The following is a 27,219-nucleotide window of genomic DNA, read 5'->3' on the forward strand; positions in this document are numbered from 1 at the left end:
CCCCGGATGCATTATACGCATAGACTAAAAGGACCCAGGTTTTCACGGCCTGAACTACACCTCACCAAGGCAGTGATACGTCCTATATCAACTGAGTGAACGGATGTTCTATCCGTCACACGGCACCATGAGCTTTCAGAAGTTGCCTAGTGAACAACACGCGGAGCCCTACTTCTGGTCCCACATGCGCCTCACACCTAATTCTTGTTGTAGGGTCTCCAGTTCATCTCTCCTGAAGCCCAAGCAAGTCGACGATCGGGAGTGTTGCGAAAGCACTGCTACGAGCCACACTCAACCAGGTTCACGGGCCCCATGACCGTCTACGACGTCACCAAACATCACAAGAAGATGGCGCCTGACACCAGAGACCTGGGCTGGATGTACGAGAGCTAGACCGCACAGCTTCCGCCCTACACCACGCACCTCAACACAAAACCGGCGGAAACGAGGACTTTTACGAAGCGCAAAGTACTGTGATGCACCGGTCGTCTGGAAACTCCTGCGGCTATGCATATAAGCGATTGCTCCGAAACCGCCGCCATTCGTCAGACTCAAGCGCTCAAAAACATCAGCTCGATGTGCGCAATCATTCAAGACGCCGACACGGACGCCGACAATCTGCTCTCGGCCACAGAGCGCGTAGACAAAACCTGTGACCACCTCGCAACTCACCGTAGCGGATGATCACCGCGGGTTTAGGCTTAGCAAGTCACAGGGCCGCGTCTCCATCCCCTACTCACGTGTAGCGCACTGGTCTGCACGCGCTCAACTAAACAAATTGTTTAGCGTAGCGTGGAAAAAGAGAAGGTGTTCGATTACAGCAGTACACAAACACTTTATTGCCTTTGGCGGCCCTCGAACAACAGTACAACTTCCGCAGCCATGACTCGGAGAGCTAAGGCTCCCGCGCGCGGCCGTTCACGATAAGCAGAAGCCCCCAGCACGTCGCAGTAGGCAATTGCAACCCTTGACGCACCGGTCGGGAAAACGTGTCTGGTGGCAGTGCTGCGCACTCTCACGATGCCCACTGAGCGCTGGCGCAGGCTTGTCGGACGCGGACCTCGAATCAAAGGCTTCTAGATCTGCAATGTGGGCACGGCTTACTTTTCTCTAAGCGGGGTTTTTCTGCAAGTATGCAAACAGAGTCCAAGCTTTTTCCAGTCGGTAAAGGCCAAGCCACTTAGGTGCGATCGAAGCTAAGGACCTGCTGCTCGTGTCGCTAAGAGCATGGTTGCGCTTCAGGACAAGATTACCTACCTTAAATGAAAGGTGGCGATGTTTCCGGTCATGCTGAGCCTTTTGCTCGGCCCTGGCCGATGCCTAACTCTGCCTTGCTTTATGTATACTGAGAGCACAACAAAGCCAGTCCTGAAGTGTCAAAACGTAAGAAAAACAATGTGCCGGTTCTTCCTCGTCTCTGAGTTGCATGACACTGGTTCCCGGATTTGCCAACTCCTTCCGAAGTTAGGAAAGCGAAAGAGAACCCGGTAGAGTGACCCTCGGAGGTTCGGATTGCAAACACGAGTTCACTCAAATGGTCTGCCCAGTCCTTTGCTTTCGTGAAACGCCCCGAACATTGGTTTGAGCGTATGATTAGTTTGCTCCGTCAACTTCGACTGGGTGTGGTATGACGAAATGGGGCAGTGATCAATTTTTAGGGATTGGCACTTATCACCAAACTCCCGAGCGGTGAGGTACGACGCATTGTCCGTTATCCATCTTTTTTGAAAGGCTGACCAACAAAACACTTCCTGTAGCCTTTCTATCAGCGCTCGCTCTGTCACTTTCCGTAGCGGAAAGCACTCCACACGTTTGAAAATTGACCAACGACTACTATCAGATGTGTGAACCCCTGATTACTTCTGGGGAACGGCCCCATTAGATCGCAGGTGGCTATTTTCCACGGACGCTCAATGATAATCGGTTTCATCAAGCCGGGCGGCTTGCCACCGCTTCATTTCACCGCTTGACAGACATGGCAGGAAGGGCAACAGCGAAAAATGTCACGCTTCTTGACAAGCCAAGTCACAACCTTGCTCAGTTTTGCAAAAACTTAGGAGCCGCTCAAGTGACCGGCCATGGGCTTGTCGTGAGGGGCTCCCAATTGTGCGCCTCTTAGGCATTTGGGCTTAACCACGTTAAGGGGTCTACGGACTCCTTATCGGTCACTATGTATTTCAGCAGGAGTCCATCATGGTCTAACAAGTGTGTAGCCACAGGAACCCAGTAACACACGATAGTTCCCGCCCCTCTAGGCCCGCCCCACTACCAGCAGCGTCTCGGCGCTCCGTCTCCCTCGGACTTTCGCAAAACTCGCGACAAAACGGATCATTTTGCTGGGCCTTCAGTAACTCTTGTCTGCTGAAAGCGACTCCTATTCTCCCAAAGGGACGTCTGGAATCGTTCCCACTCAGGAAAGCAGCCATTGCACCCGCTCGCATCAACGGCATAATTTCGCTTCCCTTTCGCGGCCCCTCTCGCCTTCTTCGCGGCACGCTGCTTGTCTGGCCTGCGAGTGGTTAGCCATTGCCAAAGGCTTCAACACACCATCGTATTTCTGTAGATATACTCCTTATCCCAGATCGCTCGCGTCAGTCTGGACAACAAGCGGTGTGATCAGGTCGGAGAGTTTGAGCTGCACTGTCGCCGCAATGGCGCTAGACAGACGGCAAAACACCTCTTGCTGCTCAGGTTTCCATCGCCACTCACATGACTTGACCAAGAGCTTGGTCAAGGGCTCCTGCACTCCGGCACAGCACGAAATGAACAACCGGTAAAAACTGGCCAATCCGAGAAAGCGGTGCAGGCCGCGAACGTGCTTGAGCAAGGGGAAATCGAAGATTCCTTGAAGTTGTTCCCGTTTCAGCTCAATGGAGCCTTCGCCAAGCGTAAATCCACGTAACTCAACTAGAGTTCACGATAGTTGGGTCTTCTTAGATTTTAACGTCGTCCCGGCGGCTCTTACCCTTTCGAGCAGATCGTCAATGTGGGCCAAGTGTTCTTCGAAGGTTCGTGAATAAATCACAGTGTCATCGAGGTAGCACAAGCAGTAAGACCATTTCGCTTCCACGAGGACATGGTTCATGAGTCTGAAAAATCACAGGAGCATTGCAAAGACCAGAGCGCATACGAGTGAACTCAAATAACCCTCTGTGGGAGGGGAACTAGGGTCTTGCGCTGGTCACGGTCATCCATTCAGGCCTGTAGGTAACATTTGGAGGCACCTATCGCGCAATGCCGAGATTTCTTACGATGGAGCTAATTGTGTGGAGCGCAAAGTCATTCTTACGAGTCACTTCGTTTCAACGGCGGTAGTCTACGCACAGGCGATGACTGCCGTTTTTCTTAAGCACGAACACAATTGAAGACGCCCAGGTGCTGGACGAACGGCGAACAATGCCAGCAGAGAGCATCTCCTCCAGCAAGCCGTCAATTACCTGTCTCTTGGCCTGGCTGACAGGCCTCGGGTTACACCTCAAAGGAAGCGTGTCGCCAGTTCGTATTTGATGGTTCACCAAATCGGTAGAGTTTGGGTGGTTCGTGAAGAGCTCATCATATTCGCGTAACAGTGCCGACAGACGAGCCTTCTGCGTATCATCCAATCGAATCGCACAGGGGATCACAGGATGCGGAGCCTCTTTGTGTAGTGCCGCTCAATCACGATGGTGATTTTTAGTCGACGAGTGAACAGCCCAGGGGTCTGCCCCCAAAGTTTACACGCGAAACAGTTTCGACGCCTCTTTTGCACAGGCAACAGGAAACGCCGGTAATCTGATGAATGGCTTTAGCTCGGAAAAAGGTCTGTCACGATAGCCTCCATTTGCAATGTCCACAACGATACTGGTTTTTAGGAGAAAGTCCCGATCGCGAATCACAGGAACACTGGGTCCTAGGAGATGAAGGAAACGTGCACGTCTCTTTCGGCCTCCCCATCTGACAATCAACCTCGTGGCGCCCACCGACTTGGCCAAGCCTTTCGCGAGGGTAAATGTCGTTCGGCTGTCCCGCAAGCGCATCGAGTGGTTTCAGAAGTGGGACAACACCTGTTCGCCAAACAATGAAGTGCTTGAGCCTGTGCCTTGCAACGCCGATAATTTGCGGCTGGCAATGGTGACCGAAATAAATGGCGCGTGCGCACCAGCAAGACTGCTAGCCTGGTGCGCAGACGGGAGATGCAAGGGTTTGGCCGCTCGTGCCTTCACGAATGGCCTGCACTCCCGTTTTCCTGGCACAAAGGAGGCACAAACTCCGAGCACTTCTTCGCTACGTGCCCTCGTGAACGGCAGCGGAAGCAGCGCAAAATATTGCGGTTCCTTTTTCGAGACGGAGCAGCTTCATGCTGCAGGGGTCGGTTCACTCCAAGAATAAAGTAATTGCTCTGAGGAGCATCACCACCAGCAATGCACTGGGTCAAATTTCGTCCCTTCTTGCGCGCTTCGAGTTGCGATGCTGCACAGCCTGCGCACTTCCCGTAGGTGTTGGGATCTTAAGCCTGAGCGCTTATCTCCCAATTTCGCCCACCTGTAGGGATAGCCGAAAAGACAGCTTCAGCGGGCTGCTGTCTTTGGGGAAGGGTCATGGCCCCTCCCCACGCATATAGCGCTTCAAGGGCCTTGCTGGCTGGCGGTTTCGGGTGATAGGCAGTCGCGGTGACAATGTCGCCTAGAATGCGCTTTGCCTCAATGGCCATCTCCTCCAAATCACCGAAACGGCCGCCGCGAAGAAACGCTGAAAAGGTCACGTGTGCTTGCCTGATCACCTGTTCGATGCGCTCCTCGTTTGAGGCGCCGGCCTCAGCGATAGAGGAAAAATCTTTCATCGCGCGTACTTACTCCTCAAATGACTCATCAGGTGCTTGTGTGCGGAGCTGGAGCTTGCACCACATCTTACTCTCGTAGTCAGCGGGTAAGAATTCGCGCAGAAAGGCTGCGCGGAACTCATCGAGGGTTGCTGCTTAGTGGCCGGAAAGGTGATACCACCTAGCCGCCGTATCAGTCAGTGCAGCCTGGACGACGCGTCCGAGCACTTTATGGTCGTCTAGACCCATGGCTTTCTGGTAACGTGTGAGGTAGTCCAGGTAATTTCTTGCACTGAACAGATCAACATACCCGCTGTAGGTCGGAACGGCAACATGACTGCGGGATGCGGGCGTTTCGGCATGGCCGAAAGCGTTTCGACTTCCCCCGTGAGTGTCTGAATGACTTGGGCGGCATTTCGCAGCTGCCTCTGTGCACCCACTTTAAAGGAAGCAGCGGGTGCATCGGCGGCGCGGGTGAGCGACGGGAAACTGTCTCCGAGCAAGCGGCGTGGTTTCAATATGGATACCGGCCGTCGCGCCATTGCGGAGCGCTTGTTGGTCACAGCTGCCCCTTGGGACCGCTTCACATGAAATAGCTAGGCTACTTGCGACTCGCGGTACAAGCACGTGCTCGAATTGAGCCTGTCTGTTAGGTTACGTAGCAGCAGCGGGCGAAATTCGGCAACGGCTGAGGCCGCGTTTCCGATCTGCGCCCCGAAAGCTCCACTGAGAGCCGTTTCGGAGTGCTGCGACATAGAACTACCATGCATTCAAAACGGAGCAGTAGCAGTCCAGTAGGCCCGTGTGTACTGTTTTGATTGGAGTATGGCCCCTGACCCAAAACACACTACCTCTTCAGTAGGAGCTGTTACTTAGCGTCTCGGGTCTTCCCGACTGGGGCTTGTGACAAGTGAGGGTCCTGAATTGTGATGCTCAAGGGGGGCACTGGCCAGTTCTCAAGCAGTGTGATATCTGCAAAAAGGGTCACCGGGCAGAACTCATGCGTAGGAGACAAAATGTGAGCAAACACGGCGAGCTTAACTCGCAAAGACGGGCTGACTTGTCTGTCTAATGAAAGTCGTAATCAGCCTTTGATACCGCATTGAGCGCCAGTGTGGTGACCTCGTTACTCACCGTAGCGGATGATCACCACGGGTTCAGGCTTAGCGAGCCACAGCGCTGCATGTCCGTCGCCTACTCACGTGTAGCGCACCGGTCCGCGCGCGCTCAACTAACAAAGTGGTTAGCGCGGCTTGGAAAAACAGACAGTTTTCAATTAACAGCAGTACACAAACACTTTATTGCCAGAAAATTGATTTGCTGCACAAACTTGAAGGAAAACAAGGGAAAAAGGAAAGAGCGCCGACTACCAACTGTTTATTGTCATGTAAGGTCTGGCGTCGCAGGCCATGGGAGCGAGTCTTCTCGGTCTCAAAAGGGCGCGCTTCCCAAAAAGCCTATTCTCGGGAGATGATAATCTCGATGTAAGCGCGCCCCTTCTGGCAAGAATACCGCGGTCAGTCGCCGCTTCTAGCAACCAGCTAAATGGTCCCCGGACTGCGGATTGCCGGCGGGTGACGGGAGGACAGTGCATAGCCACCCATCCGTCAGGAGTAGAGTCCGCGGGACGGCTGTCATGCTGGACAGCGTAGTCATCTCGCGGTAATGCGGAGGCCCGCAGCCGAAAGGCACCACCATTGTGAGCGTTCGCACAGTTCGCGGAACGTTGTGTGCAGGCCGGCCCTTTCGTCTCTCACTTTGCGACCGAGCAGTCGAGTGCGGGAAGAAGAAAGCGAGAGGAGGGGACGGCAACAAGTGTGTTGTCTGTCCAATAAACGGACTAAATTGCTTTTGTTGGCCTTGAGGAGAATCGGGAGGGGCAACCGAGGTATTAAAACCTGGCTTCCGAGTCCTCGCAGGAGAGTCGGGTCGCAACAAAGAGTGCTCTGCACTATCGGCTCTGCCGAGGCAACATGCGACGGTTTCGACAGTCAAGTCTTGTAAATATGTACTTAAGTTTCTGTATATAAAGTCGAGTTGTTGTAACGTTTGAAATGTACTGGCCTCAATCCCCGAACAAGCAGCAGCAGCCACGACAAAACAGGACGGACACAGTAAAACTCAACCTTCTACCCACTCCCTCTGTTCCCGTGAGCAGAGCTCTCCAAGCTGCGTAGCGGCTGTTGCTACAGAAGGGAGTGGAAGGTAGGTTGCTTCTCGGTGTTTGAAAAAACAACAGTTCTATGCAAGATTAAAGAGGAAAACGTGCGTATAATTTATGAGGCTGCTCAAATGGAGCTTGAAAGCAGCGCATGTGTAAGCAAGCCTTCAGTTGCCCTTTCAGATAAAGAGATATGTTTCTTGAGATGCGAGGGTAGGCGCAGCAGGCATGGCGTTAGTTGATAATTTGTATCTTAAAATACGTCATTTTTTCACTCTTTGTGCTCCATTGCATATTAACGGTCTTCCCGTCAATAAAAAATTTTAGTTGGAAGTCAGTGCTTGTCTCGTCCCTTTCTTGTCTTTTGTGCATTTTTCGCGCTGCTAAAACCCAAGTATGCCATACCAACTAGCCCAGTCAACCGCTCTATTACCCAAACTAGAATTTCAAAAGTTTCAAAAAGTTAATCCCGAACATACCAAGCTTGTTTTGGAAAGTAACTTCCGCGAATTCATCGATTGCACTCCTGACAGCATCAAAAAGTGCGGCATGTGGAATTGAGTTAAAAAGTTTTTCCACATTATTTCAAAAAGCCGTAAACGCCACTGGTAAGCCTTCCTTCAAAGTAGAAGCGATGTCCGAAGAACTTTATTTTATTTTTTTTATTTACTCATACTGTGAGCCCAAGGGCCGATACAGGAGTTGGGGATACATATCTGGCATGTACAAAGAACACACGTGGAAACAAGTTTCACACTATACGCTCAAGACGCACATTATATGGAAATAACGAAACAAAAACACAAAACTATATAAGAATACATCCCGCATAGGTCACGGATAAAAAACATGTTCGAATACATCTCGTACACGTCACCAAAAAGAGAAAAAAGATTTCAAGTGATATAGCACACATTCAACATATTGATATAGTACATTGAACATAATCAACCAACAAGGAACAAGCCATTTGGTTACAAATATTCTGACAAAGCCTTTTCGAACCTTTGTAAATCGCAATGTTCGACTATGTATTGAGGTAATTCATTCCACTCATCGATGCTCCGAACCAAAAATGAATCCTTGAATAAATCTGTTCCGTAGCTAATTGGTGTGATATGTTTCGAGTGTTTTGTTCTGGATGTGGTAAATGGCTGTAGTGCGATGTGCTCCTTTAGTTGAACCTTGTAGTCTTCATTGAATATGTGAAAAAAATATCAGTCGATTATGTTGCATTTTTCGTTTCACCATCATTAAACCGACTTTGTCTCTAAGCTCACTAATGGACTTAGTTCCAGAATAGGAGTTGAAGATGAACCGTAAGGCTTCGCACTAAGAAAGGGTGAGCACTGTTAAGAGAACCAAGTATGCCTTGTAGGTACCGTGACACTACCCTTTGCCAGCTGCCCTTCTCGGACACAATGAGGCGTATCGGGTAGTCACACTTGTGCGTCTTGCAGGTGAAAAATGACTGTAGCGTCACATTGCTTGCTTGCATAGAGCAGATGGGGCGTTGCCCCAATGAACGCTTTCGTGAGTGCAGTCTGGCCGTAAGTGGAAAAAAAATGGTGGTCATTTAGATTTCCTCTGTAGGACATGCGGATGCACCCCCCGGTTTGAGAATGCGTCAGTCATGGCGAAGGCACGTGAAAAGACCGAAAGGGAGATTATCGAAGCGTACTTCATCAGGCAATTTAATGACAAGTGCATAAGCATGCCTTCATTTTCACTTTCGCACAGGGAAATGGTCTTCCTACATGGTCAATGTAATGTTGTGGGTAACGCCTTGCATTGTGTTATCTTCCATTTCTCTTCTTTTGTTTTGTTCATAAGTGTTCCTGTTTTATTTCAAATGCGATGCTACGTAATGTTTTGTAAGGTTTCATATTTGTTATTATATTTTTTTACTTTTTCGGCGTACTGCTTCTTCGAATTTGCTCACTTGGGGCTGGTTGAAGTGACAATAATATTGCTATTTTAATGTTTTATTCGGTGCAAAGCGCTATTTTAAACGTTTTTAAACAAAAATTTATAGAGTACGTTTTCATCTTTTCACGCCTTTGTGGATGTTTGGTGCAATAAAAATACAAAAAAATAAAAGTTAAGCTTTAGATTACATAAGAGCGCACACCTTGGCAATACGCAGTTTACATTGTGGTGGGTATCACTTTTGTAGTGTGCTATTTTTCGCTTTTGTCATTGTGGTGGCAATCACTTTTGAATTGATTTGTTTTGGGATGGCTTTGTTTGCGGCATCTTTGGTTTTGTGCGCATCGTGGAAGCGCAGCGTAGCATGCGTATATCTTAGCTTCAAGAAATGACAATAAACAGTTGGTATTCTGCGCTCTTTCCTGTCTCTCTTGTTTTCCTTCAAGTTTGTGCAGCAAATCAATTTTTCAAGTATGAACCAACTAGTCTGCAAAAAAAGTATTGTTACTTTATTGCTTTTGGCTGCCCCCGAACAACAGTACAACTTCGCTACCACGTTGCGGAAAGCAAAGACTCCCGCACGCGGACGTTCACAATAGGGGAAACCGCGAGATCATCGCCGCTGGCAATGGCGACATTTGATACACCGGTCGGGAAGAAGTCCCTCGCGGCTACGCTGCTCACTCCCGTGACGGCCACTGGGCCTCGTCGCGAGAGTTGGGGCAAACCTCGTACGCGCAGGACTACGGCAAGTGCGGCTTAACGTAGTGCGAGCACTTCCAACACTACGCACGCTGACAGGCTACAGTCCGGTGGTTCCCAAAGTGGACGCGGATGAAGAAAAAGCACGTGCCTAGTGGGTGCTGGCCAATTAAAGACAGGCTATTTTCGTCGAGCACGTGAGTCAGCCTCACTGATTATCGCAGCCTCCGACACAACGCGCCGCGATCTCGTGTGGCGCCATCTGTCGCCACGCGCCGTTACCGGAGCACAGGAAAGGAAAAGAAGCGGCTATTTGGCGCAACGCCCACGAAATTCTAGCGAGCGCGCCTTAGATCCCCACTGCCTCCAAGTGCGATCGAGATTGACGCCTTTGGCATTGTCACTGCCTGAATGAACCAAAATGCTTCAGCATAATCGTCATCCTCTTGAAACGAGAAAAAAAGTCATCGTTGATCTTCCACTCCTCGTGCGGCTCAGCAGCACGTGTGAAGGAAGCACGTGCTCAGAACCACTTAGCACCCGAAGTGATCAAGCAGCGCATGATCGCGCGGCAGAGACAGAAGTTTCAGATGCATAACCAGGAGCAGATCATGAATATTCCTCCCAAGGGGCACACAAAGTATTAGCAAACCTCGAGAGTTTACGAAAGCAGGCCTAGATCAGACTCCTCCTACAACAAGCGGCGGAAGAAGAGCGAAAGCCCCAACAATGACCTGAAAATGGCTAACAACGTGTCCACCAAATATTCTGGACATCATAGCGAGGTTGCACGACTTACCCCACAAGACAAGCCACCGCTTTTTCAGGCGTGACCGCCTCCCCAAAGTCCTCCATCGTCACCATCTAACAACTCACCCTTTGTATTGTTCGCATCTTGCTCACAAATGTGCGCCTGAACTTCACGCGCTGTGCACCCGAACGTTGTCGCGAGTTTGCCGGCCGCGGAAGTGTGTTGCAAATAAAGTTGAAAAAAGGGGCAGCGGGCACGAGCCAGGAGCGCCTGCTCTCTCAGTTGTTCTTTTGACCTTCGATGCAGCCAGACGATCGGTTGCGGGTCCCCTTCTTCGTTTCTCGCAGTTAGGTCATGGTCAAGGCAGGGATGATGGCTTGCTTATACCACTTGCTGTGGCTCACGAGAAACCGGGAAGCTGCGGCTCAACGGAAGCGGGCGGTAGGTGAGGCGTTAAAACGCCAGCACCGCAGATCAGAGGTCATTGTACGGCTGCGGGCTGGAGGTTGAAGTGGCAGCGAGATGACGCAGTTCTACCGGAAAGGTGTCGATAATGATGGCGTGCATCAGCGCCTGCTCCGACACGCCATTCAACGCGAGAGTGGCGTCGAGCTGCATGAATCATGCTCGCGGGTAGGTCGGGTAGAAAAGCTTCACTGGCGGGCACAGGTTCGGAAGCATCAGAGCGGCCACTCATCGAAGGGCGCGTTTTTCAGGTAACCAGTTGCGGCGAGAAAACGAGAGAGTTGAGACGACATAGTGAAAGCGGCTGACGGGGCCGTGCCATGTTTTGCCACTTTATTCCTGAGACTCACTCATCGGCGTTGGCTGCCAGCATCCGACCAGCCAGGTGCGTGAACCCGTTCTGTTCTCCTGCAGCTTTGTATCGGCATCCGCTGCGTGAGAGGCGTGGCGTGGTTGTAAATAAATGATGATGACGATGATGGCACTACAAACACTTGTGTCGGCATTCTTTTTGGAGTGAACCGGACGATCCCCTTCGAGGACCTCACCGACAACATTGCGTCACCAGTGCCACTTGTGTCTCGTGTCCGCATAGTCAACTGCTCACTCTCACCTTCGCGATGACCACTATCTTCCCAAGCAAAGCAATATTCTGCTCCACAAGCAAAGGCGCCCTTTCTCTCTTTGCCAGCCCCGGTCCCTGCAGTGTTCTTGTTGCGGCCGCTGCGGGGTCACAACCGCCACATGCTCGCGAGACAAATGGTATCTGCACTGAAGCTTCAAGCACGCCCCAAGCCAGTGTGCAACACAGCATCCTCGCTGCATAAACTGTCGCGGGAAACAAGGCTCAACCAAGCCGCGCTGCCCGTCTTGGCAATTGCAGTGAAAAGCCGTGGTCACACATCATATTCCTAAATAACGGCACCATGACTCACCACTACCCGCCACCATGCTTTCGAACAGGCTAGGACTACCGATAGTTGCGCGACTAAGATCAAGGTACACTCTTTCAGAGGTGCCACCGCTGGTACCGATCGCACAACCTTGGAGGCCGATCTCGTCCTAAAACGAGTGCGCCAGTCTTCCACACAAACACGACCACGACTTCACCCTCTTCCACAACTCAGCCGGCCTCAGACACCACATGCCTTTCGTAACCGCCGGCTTCTGCCACCATCCCCAAGAGTGCGACGACGACAGTACTCGCTGCCACGAAGTTGCTGGAACCTGACATCCCAACCAGGAATAAAATCTTGACTGGTCTTGCTCCGGGAACACGCATGGCAATCGAGGCCCTCCTGGTTGGCTCCCACGAGCACAATTTTCGCATTTTGCCCCGGCTCGCCTTCGAGTCCCGGGCTCACCAGTGTGACCTCTCAAGCTGCGCTTCCTCCGGGTCCGTTAGACACACCTGGTGAGGTGGCAAAGCCCCGTTCTTCGTCTTGTTTGTGTTAAAACGTTTACATCACTGTACCCCCGGCTTTGTTGGTGGTCTTTTCGGTAGACTGCCTGTGGCGCCTAGGCGTACGCGGGGCCGATCGAATGCTTTTAGGAGCGAAGCTCCTTAGGACGTGGGTGTGTCGCTCCTCCGTGTGTGTGTGTGTATGTATGTATGTATGTATGTATGTATGTATGTGTGTGTGTGTTTGTATGTATGTACGGATGTATGTATGTATGTATGTGTATGCATGTATGTATGTGTGTGTGTGTATGTATGTATGTATGTATGTTGTGGCGAAGCCTTCGAAGTGCGGGTCATCGTCTCCAGCGCCGTCTAGTGGGTCGTCTTTTTCGTAAGGAGAGCAGCCCGCATTGACTGTCGCTGGCGTGCAACATCGCCGAGTGTCCGCCAATAAAATTCTTAACAATGTATGTATGTATTGTAGTGAAGAGGAATGCCCACTACTAAAGCGACATCGCCATGTTGGTGCGAGGCGCGAGCTAAGGCTGCCTGGTTGCTGCTGCGATGCTGCCCGTGTGCTCGGCTAGCTATTGCTGCTTCTGCACCGACGCTGCTACCGCTTTTGACCTTGCATTTTTATTATACTTAGGAGGAGAGTGCTGCCGTCTTCCCCAGTCTTGGAATTGCGTAGCCGAGAACTGCCGTCCGTCATGCCTGACGACGCTGTCTTCACACCCTCACCGGCTTCGCCACGTAGGGCCTGTCCCGGTGCCCAGCTCTTGCGAGAACCCGACATCTTCGACGGCACCGACGAGAAAGACGTTGAGGATTGGCTGGAAACTTATGAACGAGCCAGTGCTACTAGCAATTATTGGCTATTGTTCTTGCCCTACACAAATTGCCCTCAAGCGAATCATCAGCAGTTATCATTACATATTTGTTATCAGTATGTAATCCACTTTCTGTGGCAGCAAATGCAGAAATGATGAATATGTTTTGGCATTTAGTACCAAAAAACGTACAAAATCTGCATTTTCTATGGGTACCAGGCCACCGCAGGTTATATTTGAACGAAATGGCGGACTCATTAGCACCAGTATGCCTGAGTGAGCCCACCATTCCAGTTTTGCCAGATACGTCGTAAGTGACAGTGCTAAGGTTCCGAAATACTAGTTTTCAATAGCGAATAGGTAAATTCGATAAATATAAAGATTTAGAGCATTTAAGGTATTGCTGGAATAAACAGTGGCGTGTATCTCGCCAGTTAGAGATCACTTATACCAGATTGCGCTGTACCGTTCCCCAACTAAATTATTACCTTCACAAGGCTCGGCTCAAGGCGTCATCGCTTTGCATTTTTTGCAACGAAAATGAAACGATTGAACATGCCCTTTTATTCTGTCGTCATCACTCTTATCAGAGAAAAAGATTTTTAGTAGCCACATTGCAAGAGCTAGGAATACAAGTAAATCTACCAGTACTTTTATCACTTGGTGGCACTGCATTTGGTTAGTGCCACAGGAATATTTGCTTCACTATATGTGATTACATCAATGCAACTAAAAGATTACCATGCTAGTGAACTCTAACATTTTCAGATCTTCTGTTTATAATTCTGTCAATGGCAATGGCAATGTCAATGTCAATGGCAATGTCTGTCAAAAACAAGAGCTGGTTTGACCGCTTGCTCAGCACACAGTTTTGTTTATCGGTAGTTGTATCACTAAACAAATTTTTCAGGTTTGTTTTTTTCATTTTAGTTTCATTTGTGTGCCCTGCCGCCCGCTTCCTTTCCCGTCCCTCTCTGTGGGTGAGCGCCATTCATCTGAGGTCATCAGGATCAGCAAATGGCACGATCCAACGAAGCTTCGTGCCATGATATTTTATTTACCGGATGTTGCTAAGCTGTGGGAGAGAAACCAAGAGGCGGATATTCCCACTTAGACGACCTTCAAAACCTCTATCGCAGATGTTTTTAGACGCCCTGGTGCGCGCAAACTTCGCGCAGGTCAACGCCTACGAAGCTGGTCCCAACAAACTGGTGAGACATTCAATGGCTACATCGAAGACATCCTCGACCTCTGCCGGCGTCTCGACCCGGCTATGGCGGAAAAAGACAAGGTACGACATAACATAAAAGACATTTCTGATGACGTGTTTCAAATGCTGCTCTCAAAGAACCCTGTCACTGTCTCTGAGCTCATCGAGTTGCGTCAGGCTTTTGACGAGTTCCGGCGACAGCGTCTTCTCAGGCGACGCCCTAACGTCCCTGATGACACCCTCTCAAGCCGCCTGACCACCACTTCTGACCTTAAGTCGCTGCTATCGCAGATAAAGCAGATCGTTCATGTCCAGGTCACTCGTCAGCTATCGCTGCTATTAACAGCCGGCCAACGAACGTCACCTCTGCCAGCAAACATTCGCCAGGTCATCCAGGAGCAAGTTTGCGCAGCTCCGCCATCTGCCCGTGACACTTCACCGTTGCCGACCCCTGTCGCCAGTGCCGAGGTAAATGCACCTCCATGCTACGCTGAAGTGGGTGCTCGACCACCTCTTCAGACTTTTACGTGACTACCACCAGCCGTGCCGCTGCGACCCACTCCTCGGTTCGCTCAGCCAAGATCTGTCCAGAGTAGTGGACAATGGCGTACACTCGACAATCGGCCAATATTCTTTGCCTGTGACCTACCTGGCCACATAGTGCGATACGGCCGTTGGCGCGTCCCTGTATACCACCAGACTTACCACCGGAGCTTCGAACCTGCCCGTTATGTGCCACTGCGCCCTTCGTTCACAGGCTCCCAGCCCCTGACAAGATGTCATCGTACGCCGACCACCACCCTCCTGTTAACCGCCGCTCACACTCGCCTATGCGTTGTCCTTCATTTCCAGAGCAAAAAAGCTAATTGCCACAGTTCCAAAGGCAGGAACTGCGTCGCCAGCGAAAAGACCAAAGCCTCTCTGTTCACCAACTAATTTTCTGGACGTTTTTGTGGACGGCGTCGCTGCACTCGCTCTTGTTTACACTGGTGCCGCAGTTTCAGTGATCAATGCCAACCTCTGCCGCTTGCTCAAAAAAGTTATGACGCCACTAGCAAGTTTATTACTTCGTACAGCCAGCGCAGAGCACGTTACGCCGGTTGCTGCCTGCTCTGCTCGCATCGCGATTGATGGCCTCATCTATGTCCGAGTATCACTAGTGTTGGATTTCTGCTCCCATGACCTCATTTTGGGCTGGGACATTCTCTCCGCTAATAAGGCCGTCAACGAATAATCTCTCGCTGAGGTGGCATTTGAAGTGTTTGTCGACGCTCCATTATATGATACTCTTGAGACCGGGGACAAACTATTTGTTGCTGAAGCATCATCATACGGCCACTCTCTTTTTTCCTTACCATGGTGTCTTGAAACTTGCTCGCAGAATCGAGCGCCCTTTTCACGGCATCTGCCCTTTTCGTTCATCGCAACCGTCCATCGCTACCCCATGCCCTTCTAGAACTTACTGACGGCGTCAGCAGACTGCTCATCTCGAACCTCTTGTCATGCCCTGTAACACTATTTCAGGGTGAGTGCGTTGGGCGTGTTTACAGTCTCGACCTTTCTGCAATTATCGACCTATCGACGGGTTCTTCCACCGAACACGAAGTCGCCGGAGTGACCTGTGCCTCTTCTCCGCAAACTACTAGGCCTGACGTACTGAGCAGCTCCATCGCCGAGAGGTTAACCGTTTCGTAACGTGCTCAGCTTATACGACTGCTGGACAAGTTGCGTTCTTCCTTAGACTGCCAGCATACTCCCCCCGGTAACACGTCAACTCTGTGTCACCGCATCAACACGGGTACCAATGCACCATTGCGTCAAAGACCCTATCGCGTGTCCGTAGCCAAGCGCCAGGTTATCGGTTACCAAGTAGATGACATGCTCAAGCTTGGCATCATCCAGCCTTCTAATAGCCCCTGGGCATCTCCAGTCATTCTCGTTAAGAAGAAGGACAGGTCAATTTGCTTCTGTGTTGACTACCGTCGTCTTAACAAAATAGGACGAAAAAAAGTTTACCCCTTACCGAGAATCGACGATGCCCTCGACTTCCCCCAAGGTGCGGAGCTCTTCTCTGCGACTGACTTACGGAGTGGCTACTGGCAAGTCCCTCTGGCTCCTGAAGATCAACATAAGACGGCCTTTGTCACACCTGATGGCTTTTACGAATTCTGTGTCATGCCTTTAGATCTTTGCAACGTGCCCGCAAAACTAGAGCGGATGATGAACAATCTTTTGTGTGGCCTGAAGTGGAAAACATGCCTGTGTTACTTTTATGATGTGGTTATATTTTCACCAGATTTTCCAACGCAGCTACGCAGACTAGATGGAGTACCGAAGTTCCTAATCGACGCCATTCTTCAGGTCAACCTGAATAAATGCCGCTTCGGCGCAAGTCAGCTCACCATCCTTGGCCATGTTATCTCTAACGACAGTATTCTTCCTAACACCACCAAGCTTCAGGCAGTTGCGGAGTTTTCTGAACCTGCGCCTCTGAATGGTCTGCGCAGCTTTCTGGACCTCTGCTCATATTTCCGCCACTTTATTGGGAATTTTGCGATAATCACCGCCCTCTTGACTGAACTTCTATGCAGCGGCTCTAAAAGTTTCGCTTGGTGACCCGCCTGGGACGATGCTTTTTAAAAGTTACGCCACATGTTAACTTTGCCGCCAATTTTGCGTCGCGTCGACCGACTGCCCAGACTGAGGTACACACCGATGCCAGCGCTGTAGGACTCAGCGCCGCGCTCGTGTAGTGCAAATCGATATTCTAGGAGTACGTAGTCGCATGTGCAAGCCGCACACTCACCAAAGCGGAGAACTATTCTGTGACAAAGAAGGAGTGTCTGACAATTATATGGGCTTTAGGTAAACTTACCGCGTACCTATATGGTCCCCCCTTCGACCTAGTCACCGATCACCATGCGCTTTGTTGGTTATCCACCTTGAAAGACCCCTCCGGCCGTTTGCTCGCTGGGCTTTTGAGTTGCAGGAGTTCGACATGCGTGTTGTCTACAGGTCTGACTGACGTTTCACTGATGTGGACGCCCCATCACGTTCATCTCTGTTCTCCTAAAGTTCTGCATTATTGTCTGCCGTGGACAAAATGATTTGGTTCCCAGAAAACTGCAACATGGCGGTCGAGCAACGTAAGGATCACTGGACCAGCGCTCTTTTGCGATTCCCTTTAGACCCGTCGACTTCTCTATTTTCTTGAGCGTGGCGCCGTCAAGCGGCTCACTATGAAGTCCGCGATGACCACCTTTATCACAGGAATTACAAGTCCGACGGATGAAAGTGGTTACACGTCATACCTCGCTATCTCCGTGCTGCAATACGTTCAGCTTTCCACGCTGACCGTCAGTGCGCACATGCGGGAGTCTTCAAAACGGACGCTCGGCTTTCCTCCCGGTTTTATTGGTGAGGCCTGTATACATTTGTGTGCAAATACCTTCAGTCACGCCCACAGTGCCAATGGTTCAACGCTCTCTCTCATCACGCCTCTGGTTCGATCCAGCCGATCCCTTGCCCATATAGGCCTTACGACCGCAATGTAATCAATCTATATGGGACTCGATCATTCACGGCTTCTGGAAACCATTGGATCGTTGTCGCTATCGACTACTTGATGCGATATGCAGAAACAGCCGCTTTGTCTCCTGTCACAGCACACCACATATCATCTTTTCTCCTGTTGAACTTCATTCTACGTCACGATGGACCGAGTGAGATTCTCAGAGACAGAGAACGTCTATTCCTCTGTGAAGTTTTCAACGCACTCTTTGCCGAATGCCGTATAATTTACCGCACTACCACCGCCTACCATCCGCAGACGAATGGATTAACGGAAAGATTCAACCGTACCCAAGGAAACATAATATTTAAGTATGTTGCCTCAGACCACTCCAATTGGGACCTCATTCTGCCTTTTGTGGCGCACACATGTATTGCTGTTCCACAGGCAACTACGGTCTTTTCGCCATTTTTCCTGTTATAAGGCCGAGACCCTTCCATCGCACTGGATGACGCTAAGGCTGCCTGGTTGCTGCTGCGACGCTGCCCATATACCCGGCCAGCTCTTCTACCCTACCACCTTATTCCTCCGAGTCTACGCCTATATCTGAAGCTGCCCGCCGCACCGAGAAATGCTGTAAACTCGCCCAGTCTTTTAAAATCATCGACCAATGGAGACAAAAATGTCGACGTGACGATAACCAGCCATACTATAACTTTGTTTCGAACACTGTTGCGGGTCTTTGCATTCTCGCTGTCCCTAAAGGCATTTTCTCGAAGCTTGTTTCAAAATACCAGGAACCCTACCGCGTTGTCTCGCAGCTGGTCACCTGTTAACTACATCGTAGATCCCGTTACGCCATCCACATACCAGTGCTTTCGGGGTAGTAAAACTGCTCAAGCACACAGCGGTTGAAACCTTATTACGATGCGCTCACACTCTGTTCTCCGTGAGTCGCCAGGATGGCTCCTTTTCCGACGGGGGACAAAATGTAGTGAAGAGGAATGCCCACTGCTGCAGTGACATCGACACCTTGGCACGAGGCGTGAGCAAAGGCAGCCTGGTTGCTGCTGCGACACTGCCCGTACACCCGGCCAGCTCTTGCTGCTTCTGTACCGGCGCTGCTACCGCTTTTGACCTTGTATTCAGATCATAGTATGTATGTATGTATGTATGCGACTGTGATCGGAACTCCCTGAATGTGTGCGCATGTGTTCTTTTTTGTTTTTAATTTATTTTATATCTATCTATAGGTATCCTCTTTCCGATCCTTTTCCCCACCCCCGTACAGGGTAGCAAACTAGTTCGTCTAGGTTAACCTCCCTGTCTCTTCCTTTTAATTATTTCTCTCTCTCTCTCTCTATGTATGTATGTATGTATGTATGTATGTATGTATTTTTACACCCACCGGTGGCACACAACCGCTCTAGAGCGGATATGTGCCGCAGAGAATGTGAGATGGGAGATGGCGGGACTTCAATTGTTCACCAGATGGATGCACAGAGGGACGGATGGACGCACCAATGAATGGACAGACGGACGGACGCATGGACGGACGCACAGACGGCCGCGCGGACAGATGGAGGCACGGACGGGCTGACGGACACTTGGCCCCACTCACTATCCTTCACTCCATTGATATGCTGTGATTTTTTTCCTACCCCTCTCTTTCTTTAGGTGCGACTGCATATATTAGTCGAGCTATGTCAGTCATCCGGCGGTGGTGTCTGCGGCGGCAACGGCGCGCTGCCAGGTGTCATATACCACTCTCACTCTCTCTCCCATAGCTACAGCTGCGGGTGCACGCACTCATCATTGCCCCAGGCAAGTGGAACATGTGGTGCGAGAGAGTGAAGGAAAGGGTAGGTGCAGTGCCCTGCTGCTCCTTCTCTCGCTATTCACTCTCCTCTCCGCGCCTCACTCTCTCGACCACATGCGCCTCACTCTAGACCATTTGCTGGCTGACCCTCTCTCAAGAACATCCCGAAATGTGTGCTTTGGACGCCTCTGTGAAACGCCAATGCAGAGAAGAGAACGGTGGTGCCCTACTCTCCCATCCGCTCGCTCCTCACTCTCGACGGCCCCTTAGCACTGGTCTAGAGACTAAGGTACGTGGCTGCTGACCCGCAGGTCGTGGGATCGAAACCCAGCTGCGGCGGCTGTAATTCCAATGGGGACGGAACTCTTGTAGGCCCATTGGCTAAGATTTGGGTGTACGGTAAGGAAACCCAGGTGGTCGAAATTTCCGGAGCCCTCCACTATGGCACCTGTCATAATCATATGGTCGTTTTGGGACGTTGTTTGTTTGTTTGTTTCATTCGCATCTTGCATAACGTACATGACGCTGGAAGCGAGCAGCAAAAGTTGTCATAAATCGACAGCTTGACAGAGCTACAAGCCCCCAAGCACTGGGCAGCATAACGGCAACGTCAAGTACAAGTTGTATATTGAAAGGAAATGAAGAAGACCAGAAAGATAAAAATAAATACCTAAATAAACACCAAAAAAGAAAATTTACCAAAAACTACTAAAACACAGTAAATACACAGAAGCTGTAATAAGGTTCTACATGTGTTTCAGCATTACATAATTTCACATTCTCTACGTTAAACCTCATATATCAATCAATTACTCTTAATGGTTCGTTAGCTAGGCCCCTGTCAAGGTGATGGCAGAAGTCCGTGAAGGCAAATGTCTGACAGCAACGGTGCCCTCTCTCGGCACAAGAAGGGCATTCGCATTTCCTCGCGATTTCTTTCAAAAAGGTAGGGGCATTTTTCTTTGGTTCCTTCCATTCCCATTCCCCCATTTCCTGTACGGTGTGTGGAAGTGTCCTGCGTAGAGGGAGACAGTAACAATACGGCGCTTATTTTTTCCCTTTTCCTTTAGAAACCTCTACGTCACACAGTATAAAGAAATTCGCGATCAACTCGGACGTGGAAGTGACGCAGGAAGCCTTCGTGTACAATGAACTCCATACGAACGTTTGTAGGATGGACGGTCTACTTCATCTGTCAAGTCCCGCTGACCTGTATGAAGGCCTATATTGTATAACGGTCTATATGTCATTCGGCGAACATCATAGCAATTGAGGCTAGCGTCGCGTAGCGTGGGTTGTTAGTTCGCACTCGTGTGTGCCCTAGCTGTGCTTTTTGTGTTCTTTTTTGAAAGAGCGTGACGCAAGTGTCAACTATGTACAACCAACTAGCCCCTACGCTGGTAATTTTTCCTAACAATCATAGCCTGAAACAAGGCAGCAGCATGGCGCTCCCCTGTAGCATGTATGGGTGCATGCCAGAGGCCCGAGACTGTTAAGCTATAGAAAAATACAAAACGCGCACACTCGTCCCCTATCCTAGGAGTTCTGCGTTGAAACCCAGGCGTGACGCATGTGTTACCGAACAATTCTTAATACTAAGCAATGAAGACATCTCTCATGTGCCTTGGTGTACTCACAAAATCGCAAAATAGTTTCAACATATTTTACCATGGCTAATAGCTTGAAATTTCATAGGACCCGCTAACACGCAGATTCTCGTATAACTTGCAGTGAAGTAATAAAGTAGTCACTTGTTAGCCGGCACTCGTTCAGTGTGATTATAAATTCATCTCGTTTATATTACTCTGTTGTTATCTTTTACAATGCGTGGCTAACTAGAACAACGAAGCACACTTCTTCTAAGCAGCATATGTGTTCTTGTTAATTGTGTTTCAGGTAATAAAAAGCCGAGATGCTAGTAGCTTACATTACAAATCTGAAAAACAGCATTCAATTTACGCCCTACAGCGAGGATATCATTACGGAAGACGCCGTGTTACAGGGATCCAGAAATTTCGGCCTTATGGTGCTCTTCAACGTGCACTGATATCACACAGCAGATGGGGCCGGCTTTTCTGTGTTATGGAAGTGTAGGTCTTATTGTGGGACTATACTGAGACGTACCTCACCTCAGGATATGTCTTGGATTGGTGCACTAGCTTTGCCTTATTCGGCGCGACTCCTCTTTCATGAAGGTTGGGTTCACTTTTCCCAACTTCTCTGTTGCGTTTGCTATTTGTTTTATTGGTCAATGAGCAGGGCCTTATTTGAAACAAACACTATTTTGATTGCTTTTTGATTATTATTGTTTTACTAACTACGTATGTAAGCTGAATAAATTACTCTTTGGCTTGCTGAACACAATTTTCAACTTAGTACTTGATTGCTCACATGCATCTAGCTCTTTATGCTTCGCGGCTGAGAAGTTGCGTGAAAAACAATAAAAAGAAACACAAGACAACAAAACGAACTATCGTAAAAATGTATCATTCACTGCTGCTGTGTTTCAAAGAAATATTTCAATCTATTTCGTTGCAGGTACGGCTCCAGTACTGTCTTCATCTAACAACAATCACCTTCAGCAAGATCTTGATTACTTAAGTTCTTCCATACCCCCTGGTAGCGAAATCACCAGCAAGAAGAAAAAAAAATATGTTGTCAATGAAAATGCCATCGAAAATTTCAGGCAGACAGAAAAAATGCCCAAAATTATACACGATACGCAAGCGTTTCTTCGAGATCACAGACAAGAAACGCCTCAAGCAACTATTTCAATAGAGAAGAAAATGCGTGCATCTGCGGGTGGTCAAAGCGATGTGAGCTCACTCGGGTGTTTGCAGAAACTCGTAATTCCTGCCCTGAAAAGACTGAAGCCAATTCTAGTAGCAGCATCGCTGCAGAAGTCTCCAATCATCAGTGGATTCCGGACTTCTACTTCAAGTGCCCGCAATAATCCTCGGTGCTCAAACAGTTATGCTTCACCGCAAGACAAGAGAAGAAACAAACCATTATGGCCCCTTTCACGAACCCAATACACAGCGCAAAAAATCGAGAATATGAACACCGAAACATTTATTTCAGGTGAAGAAGTGCGTGCACAAGCTAGCATGACCACAAGAAGTAGCGTATTCGCTTCGACTTCAGCTGCAGTTGACTCTAAATCAACAATAAAAAAGTTTTCAAAGACGGCAAAGTTGCCCAACAGCTCTACGGTATCATTGCCGAAGTTGAGCTCAAGCACATTACTTACAAAGTCAAGAGGGGAAGCTGTGTCTTCAGATGCAGTTTTGTCGCATCTCTCTTCGGATGATCTAGAAAATATTACGGCACATAAACATTCAGACTTGCAAAGCTCAACAGCACAAAACAATTTCTTAACACGAACAAGAAGTACCAAGGAGACAGTGCACGTAACCACAGCCCATCGCCGAACAAAGGCACAAATTTCAGAAGTGTCTGCAACAAAAAAGACTTTTGGCGCAGAAAGATCTGACTCTGTCGCAGCATTAAAGATGTCAATGGTGTCAAAAGCGCCTGCAACAAAACTAGACGCATTAATTGTTGAAAAATTATTTCCAGTATCAACGGCATGCTACGCTGATTGTGGAAGAGTCACAAATACTTTGGTCACTAGAGCTTCTGTGCTGCGACCGCACCACAACCCAAGAGTCAACACAACGCAAGATTCGTCAAAAGGTGCTATCTCTGAAAACACAAAAAGCAAAACTACACAGAAGCAACTCCGGCATATGGAAACAGGCTTCGCCACAGTTGCTCACGATGTAATGGAATCCACACCATTAGCGTCCTCAAACGGCATGATTGCACCCGCAAAACAAGCTCTTCGACTGCAGCGCGGCAAGCTTGAAGGAAAACGAGATCAGTCAAGTGAGGGTACATCATACCAAGGTCTCCTTGTTCTTACCGGTAAGTCTGGCACCAAATGCCATCAACTATTGTTAGCAACGCAGGAACATCTCTTTTATTGCAAATCACGCAATTTAATGGCTATTTCACTACAAGATCAACCTTTTTATGCACTGTTCACGACTTCTTAAAAAATATGCATAGAGCTGGTACGCTGTCACACCATGAGCACTACAAGGCAAAGAGGGTCGTTTTAACAGACCCTTTGGCTTGTAATAGATAACGTAGAGCAAACATCAGTAAAAACTAGTTGAAATCACCTGTTTGAGGAACGTTAGCTCAATCGTAATTATTATTGAGCCAATAAGCCGCAGAATGTGAAACACCTGGTTCGAGAAGCCGCACAAACGAGGGAGTAAATGTATGGTACTTTCTAAAATTTTTTACACCCGTTAGGGTATATTGTTTATCTCATGAATAACACCCTTTTAAGCTGTCAAGGAACACACTAAAAATAGGTGTGTACACTCTAAAAAAGAGCGAGTAAAAAGGGTGTCTTTTTGTACCACAACAATAATCATCATCTATATCGCGTTCCATCCTTGCGCTATCGCCCCGCGCCCGGTACATTCCGCTCACGATCTACATGCCCATTATCAGAGTTACATTGCATTCTCAATAGGAAAGTGAAAAGCGCCGAGTTTTCAAGAAAGGAAGCCCACGCAGGCCTGATGACGATTATTGTTGACAAAAAGACACCCTTTTTACTCAACATTTCTTTGGAGTGTAGAAACACCCCGAAGCCGTGGGGTGTAGAGAAACGTTACACCCTACTTTATTAGGTGTTTATGAACACCCCTAAACTATGGGTGTTGGATGAAGCTACACCTATGCGAGTGAGGTGTAACACTAATAAACTCCTTTAAAGGATGGCAGTTATATGAATAAGCATACTTGATCAAATGAAGCGCAAATAACAGGACAACAAAAGCAGAGACACTGGAGGTGACGCTTAGTCTTGTGTGTTGAGGAGAGCCGTTTAGAGCTCTTCGTTCCATCAAATATGCATCACCAACTGGCTCAAGCTTCAATTGTTCTCAGGAAGAACTATATATGAACACTCTCAGCAGCTGACAAGAAAGAAGGAGGATACTGTTGTCACCCACAACACTTATACCTGCATGCATGCATGCAGCTGATAAAATAAGGTGCCGTGGTCTTGAATGAGCTGCATAAAACCAGTGTATATATGTGTTATGAGACTGAGCCAAAAACGACAAAGTAGGACGCGGCAGGCACTTACACATACACACGCACACACACACGCACTACACCACAGTAGTGCAAGACGTAACCTGTAGCGTAAGGTTCAACCGAACGTAACGCCGAAGTGCAAAACAATTAAGCCCATATGTTCACATCTGCCTTTATTATAGAAAACTGCAAGTCTTACTAACGGGACTCTGATGGCATTCTGCAAAATTTTGAAATATCTCACGTGATGAAGTTTTTTCTCTCTATATTAGAAATTATTTGTTTTCAATACAATAAATCCCCACAACTTTCAAAACCATTTGCGCTAGTCGGGCAAACGACTGAGAGGTGTGGCATTGATTGACACCTATACAACAGAAAAAACATGTAGAAAGAGTAAGCGTGTTTCTTGAGTCACATTTACAACCTATTACAACTCGCAGTATAAATTTCGACATTAAATCTGAGAACATTTGACAAGTTGGTGTGATTGTGTTGTAATAATACAATGTCAGTGTTGGTAAAATTCTAACTGCAACACTACAGCTCGTTACTGCTGCTTGCACAGTCATCTTCAGCTGCTGACACGACTGGTGCCTTCGAGAGAAGTGGGGCGAAGCTGTTCTTTCTGTACAGGAAATTCAATCCCGAAAACCTAAAATAAATAGATAAAGAACAGTGACCAAAATTTAACAATGAGTGCAACATACAGTATGCACACTGCATAACTAACTGCTTTCTTATGTGTAAGTTTAAATTGAGTGCATAGCAAGCATATTCAGTGGCATTGAGCTCCACTGCAGTAATAAATGCTAGAAAAGGTATGCTGAGCAAGAAACACTATAAAAAGCGCGCTGTGAAAGAATCAATACACCTTTTGTGCCGTAGATATGAACATTACTTTACCCTTTATGCTTGCTAGCGCAGGCAAATCAAAAGGTACTGCTCCAAGTTGATAATGTTCCATTAGCTGCATGCATGGACCAATCTATGTGAATGTCAAGTTCCATGCATAAGTATGCATCAACACAGCTGCATGTGTGTTTCTGCAGATCTACCATGGTACTCATACAATTAGTTTAATAAAAGAAATGCAGTACGACGCACAACAACCTATACATATTTTATCTGTATTACACAAAAGCAATGTGTCACTGAACATACATGACGGTATGCGCATTAGAAGGTATTCAGTGCAGGTAACATGTAAAATTAAGTACTGTATAGCTACGTATTAGAAAGCGAATGGTACTAGTGTTCTTGAACTGACTCACATTGACACGAAGAATTGGCTATTGGGTCAATCCACGTCAGTCTTCCCAGCCATTTTGGCGACCATCTCAAATACATTGAAAAGAAAATCGCGCTGATTTTACCGCATTAAAAGTTAACTGCTAGAATATTTCGCAGACAAATAACTTTTTGGTTACGTAACTGCCTCCTGGATTTCCCGGAATCTCGTCTGTGTGTTTGTGAAAAAAAAATTATTTCATGAGTACCTCTTCTTCTTCCGTGCAGAATTTGGTCTACAAGTTAAGTAAAGGGCTTGCGTGAAGTGTTTGAAGCTCTGTAATATTATTACCATTTTTCGACAACATACGCCTTAAATAATTTAGCCGGAATGTGTTAAATCTGCAATTTTCTGTATCAGTACCGCACATTGAAAGAATATCTGAGGAGTGAATACTTCACCCACATAAGATATATTTGGAGGAAAAATATTTTAGACCTCTAAAGCTGCCAAACTTTACGAGAAAAAATCGCGAATTTCACAAAATAGTTCTTTTGTATATAGTAAGACGCAACTTGCACCATCTGGTGGTTGAATTAAAATAGACTTTGTACCTAAATTGCAAGCATATAAAGAGTTCTTTTCATGTGCAAAATTTTGTCACAGAACTATATGTTTTGGAAAAAAGATCACAGCATAGTCGCGGAGTGAGTTATGACGAGTGGGCGTAGCGTCCGTCCGTCCGGACGCACAAACGAATGGTCAAACAGTCTGACGCAAGTATGGATGGACAGAAAGACGGACGGACTCACGGACAGACCGACACATGGAAGCCCGGACGGAAGGATGCACAGACGAACGGACGGAAGCACAGGCGAACGAACGAAAGCAGCACAAATGCTCAGACGAACGATTCGCCCCACGAATCGTCATTTTGTCTATGTATGTGCTGTGAAAACCACTAACGCTATCTATTGTGCAACTCATAAAGTGGGTACATAATACTAGTACGACTACAGAGGAGGGAGCAAGCCATGGCCTCAAGAGCTTTGCCCCTAAACGATTTTTGAAGTTCCAAGTTACCCATTTGCCATTTGGTCATACGGCAGCTGACGCCTCAAAGTTCCCCATTGCCGTTGATGGGAAAATTTGAAAATTTTATTTCTTGAAGAAGAGACTGTAATTATGAAACTTGTCACATACAAAGAATTGTTTATTTGCTTTCAATTTAGGTAAAAGGTGATTTTCAATTGAAACACCACATGATGCAAATTGCGTCTCAATATGGA

At 48.3% G+C, this 27,219-nt stretch overlaps 1 non-coding gene across 3 annotated transcripts in view; it reads left to right on the forward strand.

The window, feature by feature from the left end:
• The window catches only part of LOC119177784 (uncharacterized), a 684,229-nt gene that overhangs the window by 279,482 nt on the left and 377,528 nt on the right, over positions 1–27,219 (forward strand). For all 3 annotated transcript variants that reach the window (XR_012895298.1, XR_012895292.1, XR_012895304.1), the window contains one exon: positions 22,117–23,505. This is a non-coding gene — a transcript (uncharacterized LOC119177784). The remainder of the gene's footprint in view (positions 1–22,116; positions 23,506–27,219) is intronic.

This window comes from Rhipicephalus microplus, chromosome 1, assembly GCF_043290135.1.
Source record: "Rhipicephalus microplus isolate Deutch F79 chromosome 1, USDA_Rmic, whole genome shotgun sequence".
NCBI lineage: Eukaryota > Metazoa > Arthropoda > Arachnida > Ixodida > Ixodidae > Rhipicephalus > Rhipicephalus microplus.